This window comes from Phocoena sinus, chromosome 19 (assembly GCF_008692025.1).
Source record: "Phocoena sinus isolate mPhoSin1 chromosome 19, mPhoSin1.pri, whole genome shotgun sequence".
Classification (NCBI taxonomy): Eukaryota; Metazoa; Chordata; class Mammalia; order Artiodactyla; family Phocoenidae; genus Phocoena; species Phocoena sinus.
The window spans coordinates 27,173,236-27,199,568 of record NC_045781.1 but is presented as its reverse complement, the minus strand read 5'-3'; positions in this window follow the sequence as shown (position 1 = coordinate 27,199,568).

Genomic DNA, 26,333 nt, shown 5'->3' with positions numbered 1-26,333 from the left:
TGAAAAGATGCTCAATCAACATCACTAATCATTAGATCAGATATCACCTCACACCTTTCAGAATGGCTATCATCAAAAAGTCTACAAATAACAAATGTTGCTGAGTATGTGGAGAAAAGGGAACCCTTGTACACTGTTGGTGAGAATGTAAATTGGTGTGGCCACTATGGAAAACAGTATGGAGTTTCCTCAAGAAAAATAAATAGAACTACCATATGATCCAGCAGTTCCACTCCTGGGTATTATATCTGGAAAAAAAGAAAAAACACCACTAATTCAAAATGATACATGTTCCCTAATGTTTATAGCAGCATTACTTACAATAGCCAAGATATGGAAGCAACCTGTGTCCATCAATAAATGAATGAGTAAAGTAGATGTTGTGTATGTATACAATGAAATATTACTCTGCTGTAAAGATTGATGGTGTCCTTTTTTTTTTTTTTTTTTTTTACGGTACGCGGGCCTCTCACTGTTGTGGCATCTCCCGTTGCAGAGCACAGGCTCCGGACGCGCAGGCTCAGCGGCCATGGCTCACGGGCCCAGCTGCTCCGCAGCATGTGGGATCTTCCCAGACCGGGGCACGAGCCCGTGTCCCCTGCATCGGCAGGCGGACTCTCAACCACTGCGCCACCAGGGAAGCCCGATGGTGTCCTTTTATGCACACAAATTTTTAGGTGAAGTCCAATTTATCTGTTTTTATTTTGTAGCTTGTGCTTTTCATGTCATATTGAATAAAATTTCGCCTATCACAAAGTCATTTAGAAGCAGCCTACCACATGTAGTAAAGTTGAACCTGCACTTTCTCAATAAACCAGCTGTTTGTGTCCTCCAAAGTATGAATCCTGGAGAAATGCTTGCCTCAGTGCACATCAAGAATATTCAGAGCAGCATAATCCATAGTATTAAAAAATAGGAATGAAGCTTACATTCATCAACAGTAGAAAGGATGAATAAATTTTGCTACAGTCATTCAATGAGAATGAAAATGAATGAACTGTAGATACACACTTTAACATGGTATCTAAAATATTATACATTTGGTGAAAAAGCAAGAAAGCAGAATACATGCTGTTTTTATAAAGTTCATTTATAGAAAGTTCTACGTGAGGCGCAATTAAGCAGTATTTATTTAGGAGTAAATACATATATAGAAAAGCTATAAGAGGAGCACAGGATGAATGCAAAATCCAGGATGTTGGTTGCCTTTGGAAGAGAGAAAAGGGATATGATAAAAAGGAATGTACAGGAGGTTTCTAAGGCTCTGGTAATATATTATTTCTTATCAGGGTAATTGGTACATAGATCATTCTTTTATTATTTTTTTAACCCATACAGTTATTATACATCCCTATATTATCTTTCTTTGAACCATTTCTGTACACTCACGTCTTAATAAAAATTAACAATTTTCTGAAATAGATAATAAAACTTTTGAAATGCATAAGGCCTTATTGTCTAACTTCCTACTGAGCTGGAATCTTTTATTCCATAGATATTCCAGGTCTTAGTTGGGAACTTCTAGCAACAGAAATGGTGTCTAGACCCACCATTGTGGAAGCCAGTTTTACATTTCTTAAAAGGCTGACTCTTCTCAAGTCCACAGTATGTTGAACTGAAAACTCTCTCCTAGTGACTTTTGCCACTGGTAGTAGTGCTACTCAAATAAGTCACGTACAACTTTCTAATCTCTCAGTTAATTAGACCTACCCTCTAATTATCCAGAAATATCTACATGTGTTTTTCCTTTGACACTGAAGCCTTCCTTACCAAATTTCCTTGGTAAGCATGCTCAATTTCTTGAAATCCAGACCAAATAAGATATGGCTGGAGCCATTTTTGTCCTGGCTCTTTTTTTCCAAAGCCTCCTGGTTGCTTCTCAGAAAGCTCATTGTCTATTTGGGAGAAGTGAGCTGAACACAGGAAATGAATTTAACTGTCAAAGTCTGTGAACAGACAAAACATACTAAAAGAATTTAGAAGATGATTCTCAGCCGAATACTCAGTTTTGCTTAAAGAAAGGATAAAGCATTTTATTATTTGATTAGTTGTGTCACAGTTTAAAATTTTAATCTGACTTTGTACATTGAATAATAAGCCTGCAAACTAAGAGAAGTACACAATTACACTTGAATATAGCTTTGATTTTTACAAAGTAAGACTTGCCCCTTAGAATGCATGAAAGGTATTAACATAATCTAAGCATCAATATTAAGAAGAACATGATGGGCAAGAGATCTCTTATGTCAGCATTTAAAAATAGTGGGCCCCTCCTTTCCTCTGGGACAGGGATCTGCCCAGAATTTATTCATCATGTATGAATTGACATTTTTGGAACTCTGATGTGTTTCAGTTAAATCCCATGGAGAGGGATACCCAGGCTCTTTCTTCACCACTTACTAGCTGTTGTTCTGCTCCTTGGTTTCTCATTTGTAAATTGGTGATGAGAACTGTACCTACTTTGTAGGGTGGTAGTCAGGATGGGATGTGATGATGTTTTTGAAGAGCTTAGCCCTGGGCCTGGAACATGGTAAACTTTCAATGAATGTAAAGTTAGCTTTGCTGTGATTTCCCCCCTACGTTCAAGGATTTCACAGCCCAGGGTCTACAGTTCCACAGCACCAGGTGTCTTCTTGCGTATTCTTGGGGCTTTCTCTTTCTTCTTGAGGACGTCCCCCCTTGCAGACCACACTCAGATATTTGAGGTGGTCCCAGCATTCCTCCATCCTGGAAATTGAAAGGGGAACATTGACTCCCAAGAACCCTATTCAGTTTGCCTGGCAAAATAATAATAATAATTTGGAAAACTTGAAAACTGGGAGACTTCACATAAAAATCTACAAATTCTAGTGTCTCTTTAAAAACTATACCCTCCACCAGCTCTGGGACTGTGCATCCTCAAGGCATCATTGGCTAGAGCTGAACAATGGCTTTCGTGACACAGAGCATGCTTTCTCCAGTTCCCCACCATCTCCAGCCTGGTCACTTCTCTCATATCCACACATTCGGTCCCTGTACTCAATGAGTTTGCAAACTTTCCTCTTCCTAACTGAAAAGGTCTTCCTCTATTGGGAACATGAGCTTGGGTTTTGCTTGTGGAAAGGGAATATTACCTGCTATTCCAGTAAACAAAGAATGTTGCCATCCATTCCATTTCTACAGGATCAAGTCATCAGCCACTGTGACTGCCTCCCCGGCTCCCTAAGGGGAATTCAGGATGGAGAAGAACAGGAAGGATTCTGTGCTTTGGATACTGGCTCTAGATAGTTAAGATGTGTATCTAGGGAATAATTTCAGTGAACCCAGGCTCTTGCATCTCCCCATACATAGAGAACTACTAAACTCATTAACTTGAGACATCTGTTTTTTATGATTAGCAGTAATCTTTTGATATTCGACTACATGTTTTGTTTCAGCAAAAAAAAAAAAAAAAAATCTTATATATCCTGGTTCCTCCCATAGCTCTTCGCAGCAGTTCCTCAGAGTTACCCGAGAGGCTGTCTCCAGGGCTATAGTCCTCAGTAAGGTCCCCAAGTAAAAAACTTAATTCGAAACCTTTAGGTTATGTGCTTTTCTTCAGTTGATGACTATCATAGATTTTAACTTTTGATTTTTTTTAGGTGATTTTGAATTTCTTCTCGCTTTTCAGAGAAACTTTGGTTTTTTTCTGCAGCAGGTTTCTTTTTGTACTCTCCGAGAACAGCTTGCTGGCTTGCAAAAAAGAAGAAGCAGGGCTCTTTGGGGAGCTGTCAGAAAGAGCAGGTGCAGCCCCAGCACAGTGCTCCTGACCCCCGCAAGTGGCATGTAACACTTTATTTGTAAAGAGAGGGACAGAGAACTTCTCTTCTCCCCATGTTTCGATTTGCATTTTATTAGGCATCCAGTAGGATGGTTTGCAAATCACGATCTTCACTGGAGGATCTCTCTATCAATCCCCAACCTACCCGAGGGCAAAACACAGGGATGCAAAAAACAGAATGGTTTTAAAAGGAATCATATATACACTACCAAACGTAAAATAGGTAGCTAGTGGGAAGCAGCCGCATGGCACAGGGAGATCAGCTCGGTGCTTTGTGACCACCTAGAGGGGTGGGATAGGGAGGGTGGGAGGGAGACGCAAGAGGGAGGGGATATGGGGATATATGTATATGTATAACTGATTCACTTTGTTATACAACAGAAACTAACGCACCATTGTAAAGCAATTATACTCCAATAAAGATGTTAAAAAATTTTTTTAAAAGAGGAATCGGAAGAATGCAGCTCACAACTGTGATATTTTATTCTTCTCCAAAAAGTGCCTTTTGTTTATGAGACTTCTGAGTGGCTTCTGCCCAGCTAAGTAGAGGTAGTACAAGGTTAAGGAGAGGAAGCCTGTTATAGGGGAGAGAGGCAGAGACTGAGGTTCTAGATTTACCACCTCCACTTGCTGGTTGTGTGTTCTGGCATAAACAACTTCATGCCTAAGCCTCAGTCTCCAAATAATTTCTTTCGTAGAGCTGGCCTGGATGCAGTGAAACAGTGCATGTAACTTCCCTGGCCATCTCCGCATGGCCCTCCTCCCCTTCATCTTTTTTTTTTCTTATCCAGCGTTTCCCATATTAAGCACTAGGAAGTAAGCACTAGGAAGACTGTACCTTCCAAAGAAGAGCTTTGCTTTACTTCTTCACTCAGTTGTTACTATTATTTTAATCATTACAGAGAAATCTTGCTGTTGAAACAAAATAAAATATGATTTTTTCCTTCAGAATTTTATTTACTAGAAAGTGGGAAACTTTTGCATGAAATTAGGAATACCTTCAGCTGGGAACATGTCCTGGGGAATCTTTTGAAATATGGGAGAAAGACCAGATTGTGTTTGGTTTGGTTTATCTTAAATATACACTTTGGAAAGTAGGTGATCTATGTATGGTGTATGTGATACTTCCTTTGGTGTCAGAACAACTACCTGGCCATTCTACAGGTAGTTCAGCCTGTATTCAATATAATTTGGATTTAAAAAGTAAAGCTGTCAGCCATTACTGAGGAGATTGGGAGGTAGGATCGAAGTTTCTAGAATCAATGCTAACTTCTTGTCTTTTTTTAAAAGTATAATAGAAAGACTCCATAAAGAAGTCGAATTTTCATGGTTTTATTTTCATAGGTACATGGGGGTTGGATTTGCTCTAGTTCTTTTGTTTTTCCAGGATGTTGAGAAGGGACTGGGCTGTTCAGTTGCTCTCAGTCTTTCCCAGGCTAGATGCTAAGGTTAGATCTTGCAGGTCCCTGGAAGGTTGAAGTCAGTGATCACTCAGAGTCTCTTCCAAGCCTGTGGCTCAATGAGGTGCCACAAGATTCACTCTATAGGTTGGCAAATTCCGTATCTCTTGTCTCTACGCATTTCTTATACCTCTTACCATGGAGCAGAGACCATCTCCTTCCTCTATTACAATCCCTTAACACCGCTGAAGACATTTCACTGTAATTATCTGTTTATCTGTAATTATCAGTATGTGTTGTCTGTGGATTTTCTGATGACAAATATCAGGTCTCATTCATCTTTTTATTCCTGACACTTAGCATAATGGGTATTTTGTTGGGGGGCAAACGTAATACTGTGTTGAATGAAAATTGAATGAATGAATATGGCCCCTGATGCAGTCAAAAGTGTGGCCCATCTTTTTCTTGGTCACATTTACATACCCTCAACATAGGAAAAAGTTTGGCTAAATAGGGAAAGGTTCTTGGGAGAAGAAAGACCCATCCATGTTCCAACTCTTTGATTCAACTTTGCCACTGGGGAGGGGATGGTGGGAGATGGAGGTTTTATTTTAACCATGGTCCTGGTGAGAAACAGTTCCCACCCCTTACTTATCCCATTCTTTCCCAGGGTAAAGGTTATGGTGGGAGGCTTTACTTTTACTACCAATATCACTGCAGAGATGCCCATGCTTCACCCTCTTTATCCTTGACACTGCAAGGAGGCTTGTCCACATGGAGTTGTATACATGTGGAAAAAGAATGAACAAGATCTCTGGTCCCAGGTCTAGTCAGTCCTCAGGCCGAGCTAACCAGCTATGGCAAAGGAGGTCCTCCCCAGAAGCTAGAAGTAAGCAAGATGGCAGAGTCTCTGAAGCAGTGCTTCTGGAGGGCACTCACTGGAATGAGACTGGGAACCTTATGGGCTACCCACTCAACTCCCACAGTGAATGTCCCTGGTGGGTCCTCCCATGAAATCATCTATATTTCTGTGGCCCTGATGTGCTAACCCTCTTCCTTTGGAACCCCACTAATCTCTCTCCTCTCATCTTTCTCTTTTGTCTCTCTCTTCAACACAGGGGACTCTTTTGTTGTTGGAGAATTTATGTAAGGATTATGCCTTTGGAAAACAAAAAAGGAATTCTGTGTTTTCTGCCTCTGTTTTCTTCCTGGTTTCACCTTTCCTGAGGCAATATACATGGAAATGGCCTAGCTGACTAAATGGGAATGGGGCTAGGTGATGGCCAAACATGAAAAACTGGTAGGACAAAAATGGAGTTACAGTTTGAAAAATACCATCTTACAAAATCTGTTATGCTGTGAATCCTAGAGTTCATCCTATAGGTGATGGGAAGCCATAGAGTTTTGAGCAGTGGAGCAATATGATCAAAGTTGACTTTTATGAATGGCACATCTGTTTGGAAGGCTTTTTTTTTATTAATTCATACTTTTTGTGTATCTACCCTGTTTCCACTATGGTACTAGGATTTATGGGGGGTATATGAAGTAAAAGGCACCACTCATTCTTCAAAGTGCTTTAAAAACATAGAGAATGGACTTGAGGACATGGGGTGGGAAGGGGAAGCGGGGCAAAGTGAGAGTAGCATCGACATATATACACTACCGAATGTAAAATAGTTAGCTAGTGGGAAGCAGCAGCATAGCACAGGGAGATCAGCTCGGTGCTTTGCCATGACCTAGAGACGTGGGATGGGGAGGGTGGGAGGGAGGCTCAAGAGGGAGGGGATGTGGGGACATTTGTATGCATATGGCTGATTCACTTTGGTGTACAGCAGCAACTAACACAGTATTGTAAAGCAATTATACTCCAATAAAGATCTATTAAAAAAAAAGACTTTAGGAAACAAAATATTTTATCCATAAATAATGGCAATTCAGTTAAGTATGTGTGTAAACCAGTACTCTGGGTAATACAGTATGAACTGTTAAGTATTATAGTGGTGGTTGGAAGAAAGAGCTAATGACTCGGGGAAGATTTTCTGGGGAGGTTTTATATGAATCGAGCCTCAAAGGATGGATGATAAGAAATTTGATTGACAAGAGGAGTGAAGGGAGAGTACAAAGTGGAGGGAGAAGTATGCTATGGTAGGTGCTTGGTAATTGCCTCTTTTAACATTCGTCTCCATTTCTATCTTCTCAACAGCCCCTGACTTTTGTTTGTGGACCCACATGGTTCTGGGGAAGTTCACTCCTACTTCTAGGAGTGGATCATGGGACCTGTATCAGTCATCATTCCATCCCCCCAACCCCGCAGCCCCAGGCCTTGGTGATTAGTCTCTCTTTCTCTGATTAGTACAATGTGCAGATGTGAGGTGCAGAACTGCTGTATGAGAGAAGCCATCTCTAGAAATATGCCAACATAGAGTGGTCAAGATAAAAATAGTGGAAGAGATCTCTGAATTAAACCATGCTACGGCCTACTTCAACTCCAAAATTCTCAGTTACATGATATAATAAATGCATCTCTGAATTGGCCTTTCTGTGCCTTATACTGAAACATATTAACTGAGAGAGCTGATTGAAGTATGCTGGTCTATGATGGGAAATAATGAGTCATTAGCTCCCCTTGGAGGAGAGGTTTGAGATTCTGGAAGGAGGGGATGACAAGGGTCTGACATTGGCTTGTTGAGGTGATACTGAATGCTAGACTGAGGCAGGTATTTGTGGACAGACATCAGTGCCCTTGCTTGATAATAGGGAAAGAATTGCTAAACGTTTTATTAAAACGAAGAATGATACTGGCCACTAAAACAGAGTCAGAAATCATATAATGAGCCTTGGGAAGTCTCTCATCTTAGTTTTCAGTTTCTCTTTTCCCCAGAAGGAAGACCCATTGGGGCCAATGAATACCTCCCCAAGCCTTTATTTTGCCAGATATCATCTTTATACCAGGCTTCTAGAACTGCTCTCATAAAGTTTAAAATTTGGTATGTATAAGTTTATATGTTTCCTTGTAAAATGCATTTGCTATATTACCTCTGCTTGAAATAAAATGTGTTTTCAAAGTTATAAATAAGAAGTTTAGAAGAGAGCATATTTCTTGGTAGGAATTTATTCCCTGTGACATATTTTGGAGTTTGTTTTCCATTTTTTCTTTATCTCTGTTTCTTCAGAATGGTGTTTGTTTTTGCCATTAAGCAAGATTTGCAGCCAACCTCTCTGTACTATTTGTGTATTATTCTTTAATCAGATAAGAAAATCACTCTAAGCTTTATCTGGAAATTTCCATAGTAAGTATAGTTTTAAAAAATTCAAGTAACTCTATGGAAGGAACTAAACCTCAGTAGGTATGAACACTATTGTCCTTGGTGAATACAAACTATGGGCAGATAATGGATGGTACGTGGTTCACATGAAATTCCAAGCTAAAAGACTATGTACTATTTACATTTTCAAGTTATATTACCTAAAAATAAGGAGTATCTTGTACTTTGTGTTTTATTTCAAAACATACTGTTTCTTTCCACTGTACATCATTGGTTTTGGGGGGAACCAGTGTGGTTTGTAAGTACTTGCCACCACAGATGTTGCGTAAAAACACCTCTGCCTGCAGTACATTAGAGCAGTTCAGCTCTGGGTGCCCCATAAAGGTGCTGTTGACCTTGGGAGGACTTGGGCTGAAGATCTGAGCATTAAGTTTAGTTGACCAATTGCAGTTTAGTTTTCAGGGACAAAATCGAAGATCAAAGTTCAGTTTCCTGAGTCTTTCTGTTTTCTTGTTAATATAATTTCTTAATGTACTATCTGTGTAAGAAAACACGTTTATTTTTGTTGTTGTTTGTTTGTTTTTTAACGGGAGGAGGGAGGACCTAATGGGCCCAATGAACAGGGTTATCAATAAAAAGAAAATCTGATCAGGATGTACATATGGAAAGCTATTTCACCATTTATCCAATCATTTAGTCACTGATAACGACACACAATGAGGGCTTAGTTTGTTTCAAGAACTGAGCCACCTCTAGTAGAGCCCCAGAATCCTAAATTATCTAGCAATCAAATTCTCAATTAGACTAGAGCATGTGGATCCTCCCAAAGGGGGAAACATTAGAACAAGAAATCAACAGATGTTAGGTAAAATGATTCCACAGGGGATAACTTTTCCTTGTCTACAACATTATTTTCCAGCTGGTAGATCATGTAAAACAAATGTGTTAAAAAAACAAACAAAAACTTTAATGGTGGGTGAGAGCCTTTCTCTTGTCCCTCCATATCATGCTAATTTTCCTTAACCTGATTTTTATTTGATTTAGCACAGCATTCCTCTAAGTATGTTTCATAGAATACTACTCCTGCCAAATGGAAAATCATAGTGTGGGAAGCTCTATGAATTTTTATAGACCCTTCTTGGAGGCATTATCTGCATACTAAAGGCTCTGAGAAGTCCTGCAGTAAAGAAACTTGTTTAAACTGGCCCAGATTTTTCCTAATTTACTTATCACAGAATAATTTTATGCCATTCATGGTAATGCCTTTTCCACTTTCCCTCTATAGGAGGGTCAACACTATTGAACATTGACAGACAGGCAGTATGCAGCATGGTGGCTCTGATGCCAAGACAGCTGACAGGGCACTAGGAGAGCAAGAATCTAATTTTTCCCAGCCCATGGCTTCTTCTGTGTCCCATGCTACCAGTTGAAGAGGCAAAGCAATGTGGATATGTAACTACATGATTTATTATCAATAATGACCCAGCCAGAGACAACAGGAAAGGCAACAAATTTGTAGTACATGAGAAGTTATCACACATATAAGATTTACCAATTTAGAAAAAGCAAGAACTTTCCTTGCTTTGTTCCCTTCCTCTGCTCCATCAAGCTTCTTGCGCAGTACCTCTTTTGGTCCATCAACAGTGCCATCCTAAATAGTGCCACATTAGGCTACTAGCAGGGACTCGCTTAGATCAACTTACTTCTAAGCTTGATTACATACACACACACTTTTTGTTCCTTATCATCTTTTAACCTGGTACTAAGAATAACAGAGCCACTATAACAGTATTCTAGTAACAGAATTATCATCTACAAGTGTTTATTATATACTTTTGTATAAACATCTTTTAACCTGGTACTAACAATAACAGAGCCACTATAAACAGTATTCTAGTAACAGAATTATCATCTACAAGTGTTTATTACATATTTCTATGTCCTTCTATGTCTAAGTCCTGAAAGGCACGAGTAAGTTCCTGCCCTAAAGCAATTAACAGTCTAGTTGAAGAGACAGACTGAAAAGGAAGTGACAGTCATTTGTTGGGATGTTTAGTATCCAATCAGGTGTTGCAGACTGAGTTAATGAGGAAAAGGCTTTCAAATGGAAGTGGTACCTCAACCAAAGCTAGCAATGAGGATGGGATTCATAACGACAGAATGTCAGAGCTGGTAAGCTTCCATAATCATCATTGTGGTGATGGCTTTTCCACTCTCCCTTTCTAGGAGGGTCCCTAGACACACAGTGCAAAAAGATCTTGACAATAAATCCTTCCATTTAAAAGGGGCATAGAGATCTGTTCTCTCTTCTCTCCAATGGTCATGGTGTAGTGGGAGAGGGAACACAGCAAATGTGAAGAGCTATGACAAGGAGAGGTAACAGATATTATGGGAGCACAGATGAGGGAACCCAGCTCAAGCTGGGAGTTAGGGCCTCAAAAAAGAAAGGAGGGGCTCAGTCTTGAAGGATGAGGAAAGCTCTATTGGCCTTCTTTGCACAGGGAACATCTGTGCAGAGGAAGAGAGGAATGAGAATTGTTGCCTTGCTAGGGGATCCAAATTAGAACATGGGATCATGGTAGGAGATTGGAACTGGAAGGTGGGCAGGGGCCAAGTGCCAAAGCCCTTTGTATGATGTGTTAAGGGGACTAACATTCATCGGTCAGGGGGGCAGAAGTGCCAGGGTCCAATTCTGTGCTGCCAGGTGCTGGTTATGTAACACTGGTCACCTCTCTTTGGGCCTCAGGTTTCTCATCTGTATGCAAAGAGGATTAGCCTCTAAGATATCTTCTAGTTTTAAGCTGTCTATGATCTTTGTGGCAGAGTGTTTAATAAATTATGGCCCTTCTCGCCTCACTCTTCTTGCTGGTCTGCTTTTGTCAGAATGCCCTTCATTGACCAGGGTTGGTTGACACTGCATTCATGGAGGGGAGTTTTCCCACTTCATCACATTACGAAAAGTCCACTGTTCCCTAGAGCCCTTGACCTTTGTGTTAGAGTAGAACAAAGAGCTGTTACAGTGTCAAACTACAGTGACTAGTATTCAGACCTTTTTCCTCCTCCATGCCGTGGAACATTTCATATTCATATGACTTTTCTGTTTTCATTGGACAAAATACGATGAATTTAATGAACTTTATTTAATTCCATTTTGTACAACTGGAAAGAATTCTGTCTCCTCTCCACTTTATGGGTTTGTACATATTACTAAATACTTGGGCTTTTAAAACACATTTTGTGGCTATTTGCTGTTTTATTATACCTTAACTTGGTATGAATATTCTTGAGAAATTAAAAAGTTGAGAAAGTAGAAAAATGTAATTAACATGTGTTTTCACCATCCAGAATTAAGTGCTATAAATATTTTTCCATATTGGCTTCAGGTTGAATTAAAATTTTTTTTCCTTTTATTTTAAAACTTATTTTTGTATACAGCAGGTTCTTATTAGTTATCCATTTTATACATATTAGTGTATATATGTCAATCCCAATCTCTCAATTCATCACACCACCACCACAACCCCCCCGCCACTTTCCCCCCTTGGTGTCCATTCGTTTGTTCTCTACACCTGTGTCTCAATTTCTGCCCTGCAAACCAGTTCATCTGTACCATTTTTCTAGGTTCCACATATATGCGTTAATATACGATATTTGTTTTTCTCTTTCTGATGTAACTTCACTCTGTATGACAGTCTCTAGACCCATCCACATCTCTACAAATGACCCAATTTCATTTCTTTTTATGGCTGAATAATATTCCATTGTATATATGTGCCACATCTTCTTTATCCATTCATCTGTCAGTGGACACTTAGGTTGCTTCCATGTCCTGGTTATTGTAAATAGAGCTGCCATGAACATTGTGGTACATGACTGTTTTTGAATTATGGTTTTCTCATGGTATATGCCCAGTAGTGGGATTGCTGGGTCATATGGTAATTCTATTTTTAGTTTTTTAAGGAACTTCCATACTGTTCTCCATAGTGGCTGTATCAATTTACATTCCCACCAACAGTGCAAGAGGGTTCCCTTTTCTCCACACCCTCTCCAGCATTTGTTGTTTGTAGATTTTCTGATGATGGCCATTCTGACCCGTGTGAGGTGATACCTCATTGTAGTTTTGATTTACATTTCTCTAATAATTAGTGACGTTGAGCAGCTTTTAATGTGCTTCTTGGCCATCTGTATGTCTTTGGAGAAATGTCTGTTTAGGTCTTCTGCCCATTTTTGGATTGGGTTGTTTGTTTTTTTGATATTGAGCTGCATGAGCTGTTTATATATTTTGGAGATTAATCCTTTGTCCGTTGATTCATTTGCAAATATTTTCTCCCATTCTGAGGATTGTCTTTTTGTCTTGATTGTAGTTTCCTTTGATGTGCAAAAGCTTTTAAGTTTCACTAGGTCCCATTTGTTTATTTTTGTTTTTATTTCCATTATTATAGGAGGTGGATCAAAAAAGATCTTGCTGTGATTTATGTCAGAGTGTTCTTCCTATGTTTTCCTCTAAGAGTTTTATAATGTCTGGTCTTACATTTAGGTCTCTAATCCATTTTGAGTTTATTTTTCTGTATGGTGTTAGGGAGTGTTTTAATTTCATTCTTTTACCTGTAGCTGTCCAGTTTTCCCAGCATCATTTATTGAAGAGACTGTCTTTTCTTCATTGTATATCCTTTCCTCCTTTGTCATAGTTTAGTTGACCACAGGTGCGTGGGTTTATTTCTGGGCTTTCTGTCTTGTTCCATTGATCTATATTTCTCTTTTCGTGCCAGTACCATATTGTCTTGATTACTGTAGCTTTGTAGTATAGTCTGAAGTCAGGGAGTCTGATTCTTTTTTTTTTTTTTTTTTTTAAACATCTTTATTGGGGTATAATTGCTTTACAATGGTGTGTTAGTTTCTGCTTTATAACAAAGTGAATCAGCTATACATATACATATGTTCCCATATGTCTTCCCTCTTGCGTCTCCCTCCCTCCCACTCTCCCCATCCCACACTTCCAGGCTGTCACAAAGCACCGAGCTAATATCCCTGTGCCTTGCGGCTGCTTCCCCCCAGCTATCTACCTTACTACGTTTGTTAGTGTGTATATGTCCATGAGGGAGTCTGATTCTTACAGCTCAGTTTTTCGTTCTCAAGATTGCTTTGGCTATTCGGGATCTTTTGTGTCTCCATACAGATTTTAAGATTTTTTGTTCTAGTTCTGGTAATTTGATAGGGATTGCACTGAATCTGTAGATTGCTTTGGGTGGTATAGTCATTTTCACAGTATTGATTCTTACAATCCAAGAACATGGTATATCTCTCCATCTGTTTGTATCATCTTTAATTTCTTTCATCAGTGTCTTACAGTTTTCTGCATACAGGTCTTTTGTCTCCCTAGGTAGGTTTATTCCTAGGTATTTTATTCTTTTTGTTGCAATGGTAAATAGGAGTGTTTCCTTAATTTCTCTTTCAGATTTTTCATCATTAGTGTATAGGAATGCAAGAGATTTCTGTGCATTAATTTTGTATCCTGCTACTTTACCAAATTCATTGATTAGCTCTAGTAGTTTTCTGGTGGCATCTTTAGGATTCTCTATGTATAGTATCATGTCATCTGCAAACAGTGACAGTTTTATTTCTTTTCCAATTTGTATTCCTTTTATTTCTTTTTCTTCTCTGATTGCCATGGCTAGGACTTCCAAAACTATGTTGAATAATAGTGGTGAGAGTGGACATCCTTGTCTTATTCCTGATCTTAGAGGAAATGCTTTCAGTTTTCACCATTGAGAATGATGTTTGCTGTGGGTTTGTTGTATATGGCCTTTATTATGTTGAGTTAGGTTCCCTCTTTGCCCACTTTCTGGAGAGGTTTTATCATAAATGGGTGTTGAACTTTGCCAAAAGCTTTTTCTGCATCTACTGAGATGATCATATGGTTTTTCTTCTTCAGTTTGTTAATATGGTGTATCACATTGATTGATTTGAGTGTATTGAAGAATCCTTGCATCCCTGGGATAAATCCCACTTGATCATGGTGTATGATCCTTTTAACGTGTTGTTGGATTCTGTTTGCTACTATTTTTTTGAGGATTTTTGCATCTGTATTCATCAGTGATATTGGTCTGTAATTTTTTTTTTTGTAGTATATTTGTCTGGTTTTGGTATCAGGGTGATGGTGGCCTCATAGAATGAGTTTGGGAGTGTCCCTTCTTCTGCAATTTTTTGGAAGAGTTTGAGAAGGATGGGTGTTAGCTCTTCTCTAAATGTTTGTTAGAATTCACCTGTGGAGCCATCTGGTCCTGGACTTTTGTTTGTTGGAAGATTTTAATCACAGTTTCAATTTCATTACTTGTGATTGGTCTGTTCATATTTTCTATCTCTTCCTGGTTCAGCCTTGGCAGATTATACCTTTCTAAGAATTTGTCCATTTCTTCCAGGTTGTCCATTTTATTGGCATAGAGTTGCTTGTAGTAGTCTCTTAGGATGCTTTGTACTTCTGCGGTGTCTGTTGTATTTTCTCCTTTTTCATTTCTAATTTTATTGATTTGAGTCCTCTCCCTCCTTTACTTGATGAGTCTGGATATTGGTTTATCAATTTTGTTTATCTTCTCAAAGAGCCAGCTTTTAGGTTTATTGATCTTTGCTATTATTTTCTTTGTTTCTGTTTCATTTATGTCTGCTCTGATCTTTATGATTTCCTTCCTTCTACTAACTTTGGGGTTTGTTTGTTCCTCTTTCTCTAGTTCCTTTAGGTGTAAGGTTAGATTGTTTATTTAGGATGCTTGTTTCTTGACGTAGGATTATATTGCTGTAAACTTCCATCTTAGAACTGCTTTTGCTGCAGCCCATAGGTTTTGTATCGTCGTGTTCATTGTCATCTGTCTGTAGGTATTTTTTGACTTCCTCTTTGATTTCTTCAGTAACCTCTTGGTTATTTAGTAATGTATTGTTTAGCCTCCATGTGTTTCTGTTTTTTACATTTTTTTCCCTGTAATTGATTTCTAATCTCATAGCGTTGCTGTCAGAAAAGATGCTTGCTATGATTTCAATTTTCTTAAATTTACTGAGGCTTGATTTGTGACCCAAGATGTGATTTATCCTGGAGAATGTTCTGTGCGCACTTGAGAAGAAAGTGTAATCTGCTGTTTTTGGATGGAATGTCCTATAAATATCAATTAAATCTGTCTGGTCTATTGTGTCATTTAAAGCTTGTGTTTCCTTATTAATTTTCTGCCTGGATGATCTGTCCATTGATATAAGTGAGGTGTTAAAGTCCCCCACTACTGTGTTACTATTGATTTCCTCTTTTATAGCTTTTAGCAGTTGCCTTATATATTGAGGTGCTCCTATGTTCAGTGCAAATATATTTATAATTGTTATATCTTCTTCTTGGATTGATCTCTTAATCATTATGTAGTGTCCTTCCTTGTCTCTTGTAGCATTCTTTATTTTAATGTCTATTTTATCTGATATGAGTATTGCTACTCCAGCTTTCTTTTGATATCCATTTGCATGGAATATCTTTTTCCATCCCCTCACTTTCAGTCTGTATGTGTCCCTAGGTCTGAAGTGGGTCTCTTGTAGACAGCATATATACGGGTCTTGTTTTTGTATCTATTCAGCGAGCCTATGTCTTTTGGTTGGAACATTTAATCCATTCACGTTTAAGGTAATTATTGATATGTATGTTCCTATGACCATTTTCTTAATTGTTTTGGGTTTGTTTTTGTAGGTCCTTTTCTTCTCCTGTGTTTCCCACTTAGAGAAGTTCCTTTGACATTTGTTGTAGAGCTGGTCTGGTGGTGCTGAATTCTCTTAGCTTTTGCTTGTCTGTAAAGGTTTCGATTTCTCCATCGAGTCTGAATGAGATCCTTGCTGGGTAGAGTAATTTTGGTTGTAGGTTCTTCCCTTTTATCAGTTTAAATATGTCATGGCACTCCTTTCTGGCTTGTAGAGTTTCTGTTGAGAAATCAGCTGTTAACCTTATGGGAGTTCCCTTGTATGTTATTTGTCATTGTTCCCTTGCTGCTTTCAATAATTTTTCTTTGTCTTTAATTTTTGCCAATTTGATTACTATGTGTCTCCGCGTGTTTCTCCTTGGGTTTATCCTGTATGGGACTGTCTGTGCTTCCTGGACTTGGGTGGCTATTTCCTTTCCCATGTTAAGGAAGTTTTCGACTATAATCTCTTCAAATATTTTCTCGGGTCCTTTCTCTCTCTCTTCTCCTTCTGAGACCCCTATAATGTGAATGTTATTGCGTTAATGTTGCCCCAGAGGTCTCTTAGGCTGTCTTCATTTCTTTTCATTCTTTTTTCTTTATTCTGTTCCGCAGCAGTGAATTCCACCATCTGTCTTCCAGGTCACTTATCCATTCTTCTGCCTCAGTTATTCTGCTATTGATTCCTTCTAGTTTATTTTTCATTTCTGTTATTGTATTGCTCATCTCTGTTTGTTTGTTCTATAATTCTTCTAGGTCTTTGTTAAACGTTTCTTGCATCTTCTCGATCTTTGCCTCCATTGTTTTTCTGAGGTCCTGGATCATCTTCACTATCATTATTCTGAATTCTTTTTCTGGAAGGTTGCCTATCACCACTTCATTTAGTTGCTTTTCTGGGGTTTTATCTTGTTCTTTCATCTGGTACATAGCCCTCTGCCTTTTCATCTTGTCTATCTTTCTGTGAATGTTGTTTTTGTTCCACAGGCTACAGGGTGTAGTTCTTCTTGCTTCTACTGTCTGCCTTCTGTGAATTTAAAACTTTTAATAAAATAATAAAATTATTTCTGATGAATGTAAAATTTCCTTTGATCACTACTGAAAATCTGTTCTCCAACTCCTTATCATGTGTTCCATCTCCAAATATGAAATTCATCCATTTAAAAGAAATGCATCGATTTTAACAATATTTATCCAAATTAAAAATATCCAATGGACATGTACAATAAAGTGTTTCATAAATTATATTAGTATTTTTTTGTGTTTTATTTTTTTAAATGTATACCAAAAATCAAATTTAGAATTAAATTCTATCAAGGGGTAACCAACTAAAAAAGGATTGAGATAATGAACTAAGGCCACCAAGGTAACAGGCAAAGGTGGGGGAATGGTCAAGTGGCCATTGGATTGTTCTGCTGGATGTGGCTCCTGGCCCTGGGTTACTTCGAGTTGGCTGCTCCTATTCTAAATTGGATTTTGCCATGGTGCCATTTGTTTTTCCTTTATCTTCTATTCAAGGTCCAAATTGTCTTCTCATTTAGAGGGATACTGCTCAAAGGGTGAGATAGGGCTTTGCTTTCCTATGAAAATAAAGGGAAAGATTTTTTCTTGTTTCTGTCCTTGAAGAGCTAGGGGATTCAAGTGATCCCATTCAGGAGTTTGAATCTTGGGAAGGTGAGGCAAAGGCTCAGGGACAGTTGAGAAATTAATCATGGTTGGGTTTGCAAGAATAATAAGGGTCAGTGATTTTTCTAATTTATTTTCCACGGTATGTGGCAGGTATTCATTGTAAGTAATTTATATGTAATATCTCATTTAATCCTCATGATAACTTTATGTATTGAGTACTCTTATGTTATTCATTTTACATATGAAGAGGCTGAGGCTGAGATTTTAATTAACTTGTCTCAGTTTACTAGTAAGGCATGTTTCTAGATGAAACCCTAGGCATCTTAGCTTTAAAAACCCAAGCATGTTTAGCAAAAGTCCAGAAGCATCATATGAATCAATCTGTTCCTATTATGTAACCTAAGTCATATTTCCTTATGTCCAGTCTCTCTTGGTTTTTTCCTCAGAGTCAGAGCTGAGCCCTCTAGCTTCCCATTGATTTATATCGATCCTTTAATGAATATTTTTTCTCAAGTTAGCTGAAGTTAGATATAGTTGCTTAGAACTAAAAACCCTGTTTGTTCATAGGGTCTCCTTCCAAGTTCTTAATTGTATAACACTGATCCTTATTCACTTCCAAGAAACTGCTTAAAGTACCATATTAAAGACTGAGCTTGAAATTACAGGTTAGATTTACATTTGAACCTGCAAGTTACATGCAAGTTATTACATCTATTCTGTATACTCTCTTTGTGAGTGATGTCTAATTTTAAAAGAGAAGTTAATTGTATTTCCCTCTTATTTTGGTAAGGAACTTAATAAGTTGATGTGGTTGGTGGAATAATAACACTCTTAAGATATTTAGGTCTTAATCCCTGAAACTTGTGAATGTTAATTTATATGGCAAAAAGGACTTTGCATATGTGACTCATTTCGGGGTCTTGAGATGGGGAGATTATCCTGGATTATTTGGGTGGGCCCTACATATAATTGTAAGTGTCCTTATAAGAAAGAGGTAGAGGCAGATTTGACTTAAGAAGAGGAAAAGGCGATGTGATGACAGAAGCAGATTAGAGTGGTGCTTTAAAGAAAGAGGAAGGGGCCACAAACCAAAGAACCCAGGTATCCACTAGAATCTGAAAAGGCAAAGGAACAGATTCTCCCCTCAGAGTCTCCAGAAGGAACCAATTCTGTCAACACCTTGGTTTTGTCACTGTAAGACTCTTTTCAGACTTCTGACCTCCATAACTACAAGAAAATAAATTTGGGGTTTTTTAAACCACTAAGCTTCTAGTAATTTGTTACAGTGGTAATAGGAAACTAGGTGTTGAAGAAATGAGATCATTTTGTAGGCTTATGCTTGGTTTAGAAAACAGTACATTTTGACTCTATTATGTTTTCGGCCTGGGGAAGATCAATGGCAGCTCACACACGTGCATTGTAAAGTGTTCAGGTAGTTAGTGGGAAAATTGTGTCATGATTTCTGTTGTGAAGAAGGCAGAGCACTTTTATGGTCAATGGATTTTTTTAAGGTGGATGATATGAAATGGCCAGTTGGCACAAAATTGATTAATTGCAGAAGTTTGTATCCAGATTATCTTATGGTTTTCTTTTTCGTGAAGTATAATTAACTATGTTCCTGCCACCAGTTTTTCTAATGTTGGGAGTCATTCAGTGTTGCTAGGAGTGGTGGCAGGAATTTAGTTTGGCTGGAGCACCAATATAATGTGACCTACATCTAAAGAAAAACCCTAGAAAAATTTCTGCCCAAAATAAACCTCCTTTTTTTTGTTGTTCTAAGTGCCACTTACGTTTTAGAGAATGGAAGGGTAAATTAGTCACTGTGGCTAAGTCATTTGAAATATTACAAAGCTTGTAGAGTATAGTTCCTGTGAAAGCTACGTCCCTTGAAGATGCCATACTCCTGATAAGGTTTTAGAAATTTAATTGAAAAAATGTTATAAAGATTTTAAGTGACTATAGGATCCTTTGTTAGAATAAAACAGAGTCCTCTGATTCTTCTCCAAAGGATGTGTGTGTGTGTTGAGGGTAGTGGGGTAGAGTGAATGAATAGAATTCCTTTGAATAATGTCTCGATATATTGCCACTGTTAATAAAATTATGGTTGGTGAGCCAAGCAGAATACATTTGAAATAAATAGCTTCTAAACCGATATTACAGAGATTTCCAATATCAACTTGTTTCTATTTCACAGTGTGTAGATAATAGGAGGGAAGACACGTATAAAGGTCATTGCTTATGTTGTAGTTATATGTCTTACAATGCCAGACTGATGTTTTTAAAAGAGTGGCTGAATACTTATACCATCCAGGATGGATATTCTCTCAGATGCTGACAAACACACATCAATCTAGATAATAGAACTGATTCTTTTCTTTTTTCATGTGTGTTTGTTCGCATAAATACAACACGTACAGCATTCAGCTGTGACTCATGAATAAATCTTGAAGATGCATGAGAAGACACAGCATTCAAATTTGATTTTCAACTAAAAGTGAGAGGATAGGGGAGAGAGATCATTCCATGGGAAAGAATGCTATTTTATTAAATTCCTGTGGTTTCATCGGGGAAATAAAGTTGCACATTATGGAGAGTTTGCATGTCTTAGATTCAAATCGTGCTCATAAAAGCCAGAACATTTTGTGGTTTTTGCTGTTAGTGTTGCTCTTGTTACCATCATAGAATCTTGATCTTTGCTATCTAGCGTGATGGAAGGCCATTTTAATTTAGTTGATTTAATGAATGAATCCACGTTGAGCACCTAAGGTGTGCTTAAGTTCAGTTCCGGAGGATTAAAGAAAAGTGATGGTTCTTTTCCATAAAAAAACTAGAGCGTTAGAAACGTAGAGTGAGTAAAGTATAATTCTTAGTTAGGATCAGCAAAATGTGGCACACCTACTTACTACTTCCCTCTTCAGTGTTCATGGCAGACATTGCTAATCACTCAGGCCTCTCCTTTCTTTTGAACTTGGATGTAGCTTCTTCTCTCAGCATCACACTCCAAGAAGCCAGTACCAATGGATTGAAGATGACATTTTCAGTAAAACTTATTTGCTCTCCTTGTTCTCAAACTTCTCAGTTTGAGCTGCTATAACAAAAATACCATAGACAGGGTGGCTTAAACAACAAACACTTACTTCTTGGTTCTGGAGTCTGGAAATTCCAAGATCAAGGTGCCAGCAGATTCAATGTCTGGAGAGCACTCACTTCTTTTGTATCCTCACATGGCGTATCCTCAGTGGATAACAGATGCTAGACAGTATCCACTATCAGCGGTAGAAGTTCAAGGACTTCTGCCCACTGCATCTTGGTATTGGAGTCACCAAGGAGAAGGCAAACCAGGCAAGCACTGGATAGAACAATGCTTTACTCACACAGGGAAGAGACAGAGCAAGATCTGCTTCAGTTGTGGGCATCGGTCTTCCGTGGCCAGCAGGTCCCTCTCAGCAGCATTCAGTCTGCACACACGCCTCTTGTGCTGTAGCAGACAGACCTTGTTTCTTTCCCGAAGAGGACAGATATGGTAGTGGGGTTGGTCAGGTGCCGCATGACACACATGCTTAAACAGAACAAAGGGGTACACATTGAGTCTGAAACAGGGAAAGATATTCTCACATAAGGTGACAAGTCCAACACACGCTGTGAGGGCTCTTTATCTCTTGATAAGGAAGTGTTACAGGACCAAAGTCCATTCTTCTGTGGCTAAGTGGGGGTCAAAAGACTGCGTGCAAGAGATTGCCTTACCCAACAGACATTAATCCCATTATGTGGGCTCCACCCTCATGACCTAACTACCTCCTAAAGCCCCCACCTGCTAATACCATCCCATTGGAGCTTGGGGTTTCAGAATATGAATTTTGGGGGGCACAAATATTCAGTTTATAATAATGAGTAATCTAATCTCATCAAGTGAGCTTATTTATTTACATGAAAAATGAGAATAAAAATATCTACCCTCAAAGGAGCTAGTCAAATAGTGTAGGTAAAAGTTCTGAGGTATGGAAAGGCCAAAGGTGGAGATGTTACCCTTCAAGTGGCTGGATGAGATTTATACATACGAGTTAAATAATATTAATATTATTGGTTGTGAATAATACTGTGATCACTAACAGCTTCTGGTAGGCCAGAAGTTAGTTTTGAAACCAGTGGGGGATTTTCTCTTTATTTTTTCATTCATTCATTCATTCATTATTTATTTATTTCCTTCAACAGTTCAACAAGGAGCATACCTACTGTAGGCCAGCATCTGTGCTTTTTGAGGACACTTCACACTAGTCCAAGGAGAAATGTCCATGATGCACACTGTTTTGTATCTCAGAATTGTCTGCAGCTCTGGGACCAATTAGCATTTAATTTCAATAAGTGAGACAAAAAGCTCTCCATGCTAACCCAGATTTTTACAGGCCTGAGCTCACCTGCCTCACAGATCTTCCTAGAAAGAACAGAAGAAGCTGGAAATACCATAGTGTTTGATGCCCAGATGGGGCATATGTGACTTTTCAGCACAGAAAATTCAACATCTCCTTGTTAAGCCATTGCAGCCTTCATGGGGAAAAAGAATTGTCATTCAGCAGATTGGAAATACTCCTCTGTAGCATTTTTTGGCACCTGCTAATTATGCAGATTTCTTGGTAAATGAGCATTTTGGAAATGACATGTTCAGAACCACAGTATATAGCGAATATATTAAGTATTTTTAAAAGATGCCCTGTGTGCTCGTGGAGCCTTTACTGAAAGACTCAAAACGGTACTGGGATTCCTTCTGCATAGGTGAACATGCTCATGTAGTTAGCTCTCACAACACAAATGGCAGTCACATTAAAAACACTCCTGTGAAATGATGAAGATATCATTTTCTGGTGGGAGTGGAGATGAGAGACAGGAGATTAAGAAAAGGAGGGAGAAAAAAGCACATGAAAAGGACATTCATTTAAAAATGACAAAAAATTCTGTTTACTCTCTTATCAAACAAGGATAATACAACCTGTTTTGCCTTACAGAATTGTTTTGAGGTATAAATTGGGTAAGAGACGATAATTCCTTGGAGAGTTAGAAAACATGAGGTGTGTTCTGTCTTCCCTTCCAGTTCTAGCTTAAAGTAAAGAAGATAATGTGTTTGTAGTCACAGAAAGCGCAGTTGTCTTCAAGTTACCAGGAACAGTGCTCAATGGATATAGCCAAAAGGGGTAAATAGATCCATGGCTGGTTGGAGGCAGTTAGTCTGGGGATGCTGCCCACCTCAAGTCTACCAGGCCACTTTGAGAGATGAGTGGGTCAGATTCTTGCCACACCTGTCAACCAGAGGTTTCTTTGTTGGGTTGCTTATGAAACTTCACTTTCGTGGACTCCATGCAAGATCCTGCACCTAATTTTGAATCCATAGGAGTTTTTCCAAAAAATTATTTATTTATTATTTTTTCTTCAGTTTTATTGAGATATAATTGACATACAGCACTGTATAAGTTTAAGGTGTATGGCATAGTAATTTGACTTAAATTTATCATGAAATGATTATCACAGTAAGTTTAGTGAGCATCTACACATCTCATATAGCTACAAAATTAAAGGACTAAAAAAATTTTTCTTGTGATGAGAACCCTTGGGATTTACTTTTAACAACTTTCATATAAAACATACAGCAGTGATAATTATATTTATCATGTTGTACATTACATCCCTAGTAATTATTTATCTTATAACTGGAAGTTTGTACCTTTTGACTACCTTCATCCAAATTTCCCTCCCTCAAGCCCCTGCCACTGGTAACCACAAATCTTACCTCTTTTTCCATTTTTTATTTTTTTAAGTATAATTGACCTACAGCACTGTGTTATTTCCTGTTACACGACAAGCAATTCGGTGTTTCCATACATTTCATAATGAATTCAAAATGAGTAATACCCCATTATATATATATATATATATATATATATATATATACACACACACACACACACATATATATGATAATGTATATCACATATATATGATATATATGATAATATATATACACATATATATAATATATATCACATCTTTATCCATTCATCTATTGATGGATACTTAGGTTGCTTCCATATTTTGGCTATTATGAATAAGTTTGCTATGAACATAGGGGTGTATATATCTTTTCTAATTAGTGGTTTCATTTTTTTTTGGATAAATACCCAGGAGTGGAATTAGTGGATCATATGGTAGTTCTTTTTTTACTTTTTTGAGGAATCTCCATACTGTTTTCCATAGTGACCACACCAATTTACATTCCCACCAGCAGTGCACAAGGGTTCCCTTTTTTCCACATCCTCACCAATACTTGATATTTGTTGTGTTTTTGAGAATAGCCATTCTGATGGTAGCTCATTGTGGTTTTGATTTGCATTTCTTTTATGATTAGTGATGTTGAGCATCTTTTCATGTGTCTGTTGACCACGTATATGCGTTCTTTGGGAAAATGTTTATTCAGATCCTCTGCCCATTTTTTAATTGGGTTGTTTGTTAATTCTGATGTTGAATTGTATGAGTCCTTTGAATATTTTGGTTATTAGCCCCTTATCAGATACATCATTTGCAAGTATCTTCTCCCATTCTGTAGATGGTCTTTTCACTTTGTTGGTAGTTTCCTTAGCTGTGCCAAAGCTTTTTAGTTTGATGTAGCTCTATTTGTTTATTTTTGCTTTTGTTTCCCTTGCCTGAGGAAACATATCCAAGAAAATATTACTAAGACTGATGTCAGAGAGCTTACTGCCTATGTTTTCTTCAAGAAGTTTTATGCTTTCAGGTCTTACATTTAGTCTTTCGTCTAGTTTGAATTTATTTTTGTGCAGTCCAGTGTGACTCTTTTGTATGCAGCTGTCCAGTTTTCCTAACACCATTTATTGAAGAGGCTGTCTTTCCCCCATTGTATATTCTGGCCTCCTTTGTCATAGATTAATTGCTCATATAAGTATGGATTCATTCTGGGCTTTCTATTCTGTACCATTGATCTATTGTCTTTTTTTTGTGCCAGTACCTTACTATTTTGATTACTGTAGCTTTGCAGTATAGTTTGAAATCAGGGCGTGTGATACCTCCAGCTTTGTTCTTCTTCCTCAAGATTGTTTTAGCTATTCAGGGTCATTTGTGTTTTCCATACAAATTTTAGAATAATTTGTTGTAGTTCTGTGAAAAATGCCATTTGTATTTTAATAGGGATTGCATTAAATCTCCCTCACCTCTGTCACCTCACCTCCCTCACCTCCCTCACCTCACCACCCTCACCTCCCTCACCTCACCTCACCTCCCTCACATCACCTCACCTCCCTCAGCTCTCTGTCACCTCCCACACCTCACCTCACCTCCCTCACCTCCCTCCCTAGATTGCCTTGGGTAGCATGATCATTTTAACAATGTTAATTCTTCCAGTTCATGAACACTTTGCATCTGTGTCATCTTCAATTTCTTTGATCATTGTCTTACAGTTTTCCAAATACAGGTCTTTTACCTCCTTAGTTAGATTTCTTTCTAGGTATTTTATTGTTTGGTGTGATTAGAAATGGTATTTAAAAAAAAATTCTCTTTCTGATGGGTTATTGTCAGTGTATAGAAGTGCAACATACTTCTGTGTATTAATTTTGTATCCTGAACTTTACCAAATACATTGATAAGTTCTAGTAGTTTTTTGGTGGTGTCTTTAGGATTTTCTATGAATAATATCATCTCATCTGCAAACAGTGACAGTTTTACTTACTTCTTCCTTTCCAAACTGGATTCCTTTTATCTCTTTTTCTTGTCTGATTGCTGTGGCTAGGACTACCAATACCATGTTGAATAAAAGTGCGGATAATGGACATCCTTATTTTGTTCCTGATCTTAGAGGAAATGCTTTCAGCTTTTAACCATTGAGTATGATGTTAGCTGTGGGCTTGTCGTATATGGCTTTTATTATGTTGATGTATGTTGCTTCTATACACACTTTGTTGAAAATTTTTATCATAAATGGGTGTTGAATTTTGTCAGAAGATTTTTCTGCATCTGTTGTGATAATCATATCATTTTTATTTTTCAAATTGTCAGCATGGTATATCACATTGATTGATTCGCATATATTGAACCATCCTTACATTCCTGATACAAATCTCATTTAGTCATGGTGTATGATTTTTTTAATGTATTGTTGAATTAGGCTTGCTGATATTTTGTTGAGAAATTTTGCATCTATGTTTATCAGTGATATTGGCCTGTAATTTGTGTGTGTGTATGTGTGTGTGTATATGTGTGTATGTGTGTGTGTCTGGTTTTGGTATCAGGGTGATGCTGGCCTCATAGAATGAGTTCAGAAGTGTTCCTTTCTCTGCAGTTTTTTGGAATAGTTTGGAATACTTATGAAACTTATACTTTAGGAATTCTCACTTTCATGGGCTCCATCCAAAGTCCTGCACCTAATTTTGAATCCATAGTTCATTTGTTTTTTTTAAATTTTCTTGGCCATGCTGTGTGGCATGTGGGATCTTAGTTCCCTGACCAGGGATCGAACCCACACTCCTTGCTTTGGAAGCATGGAATC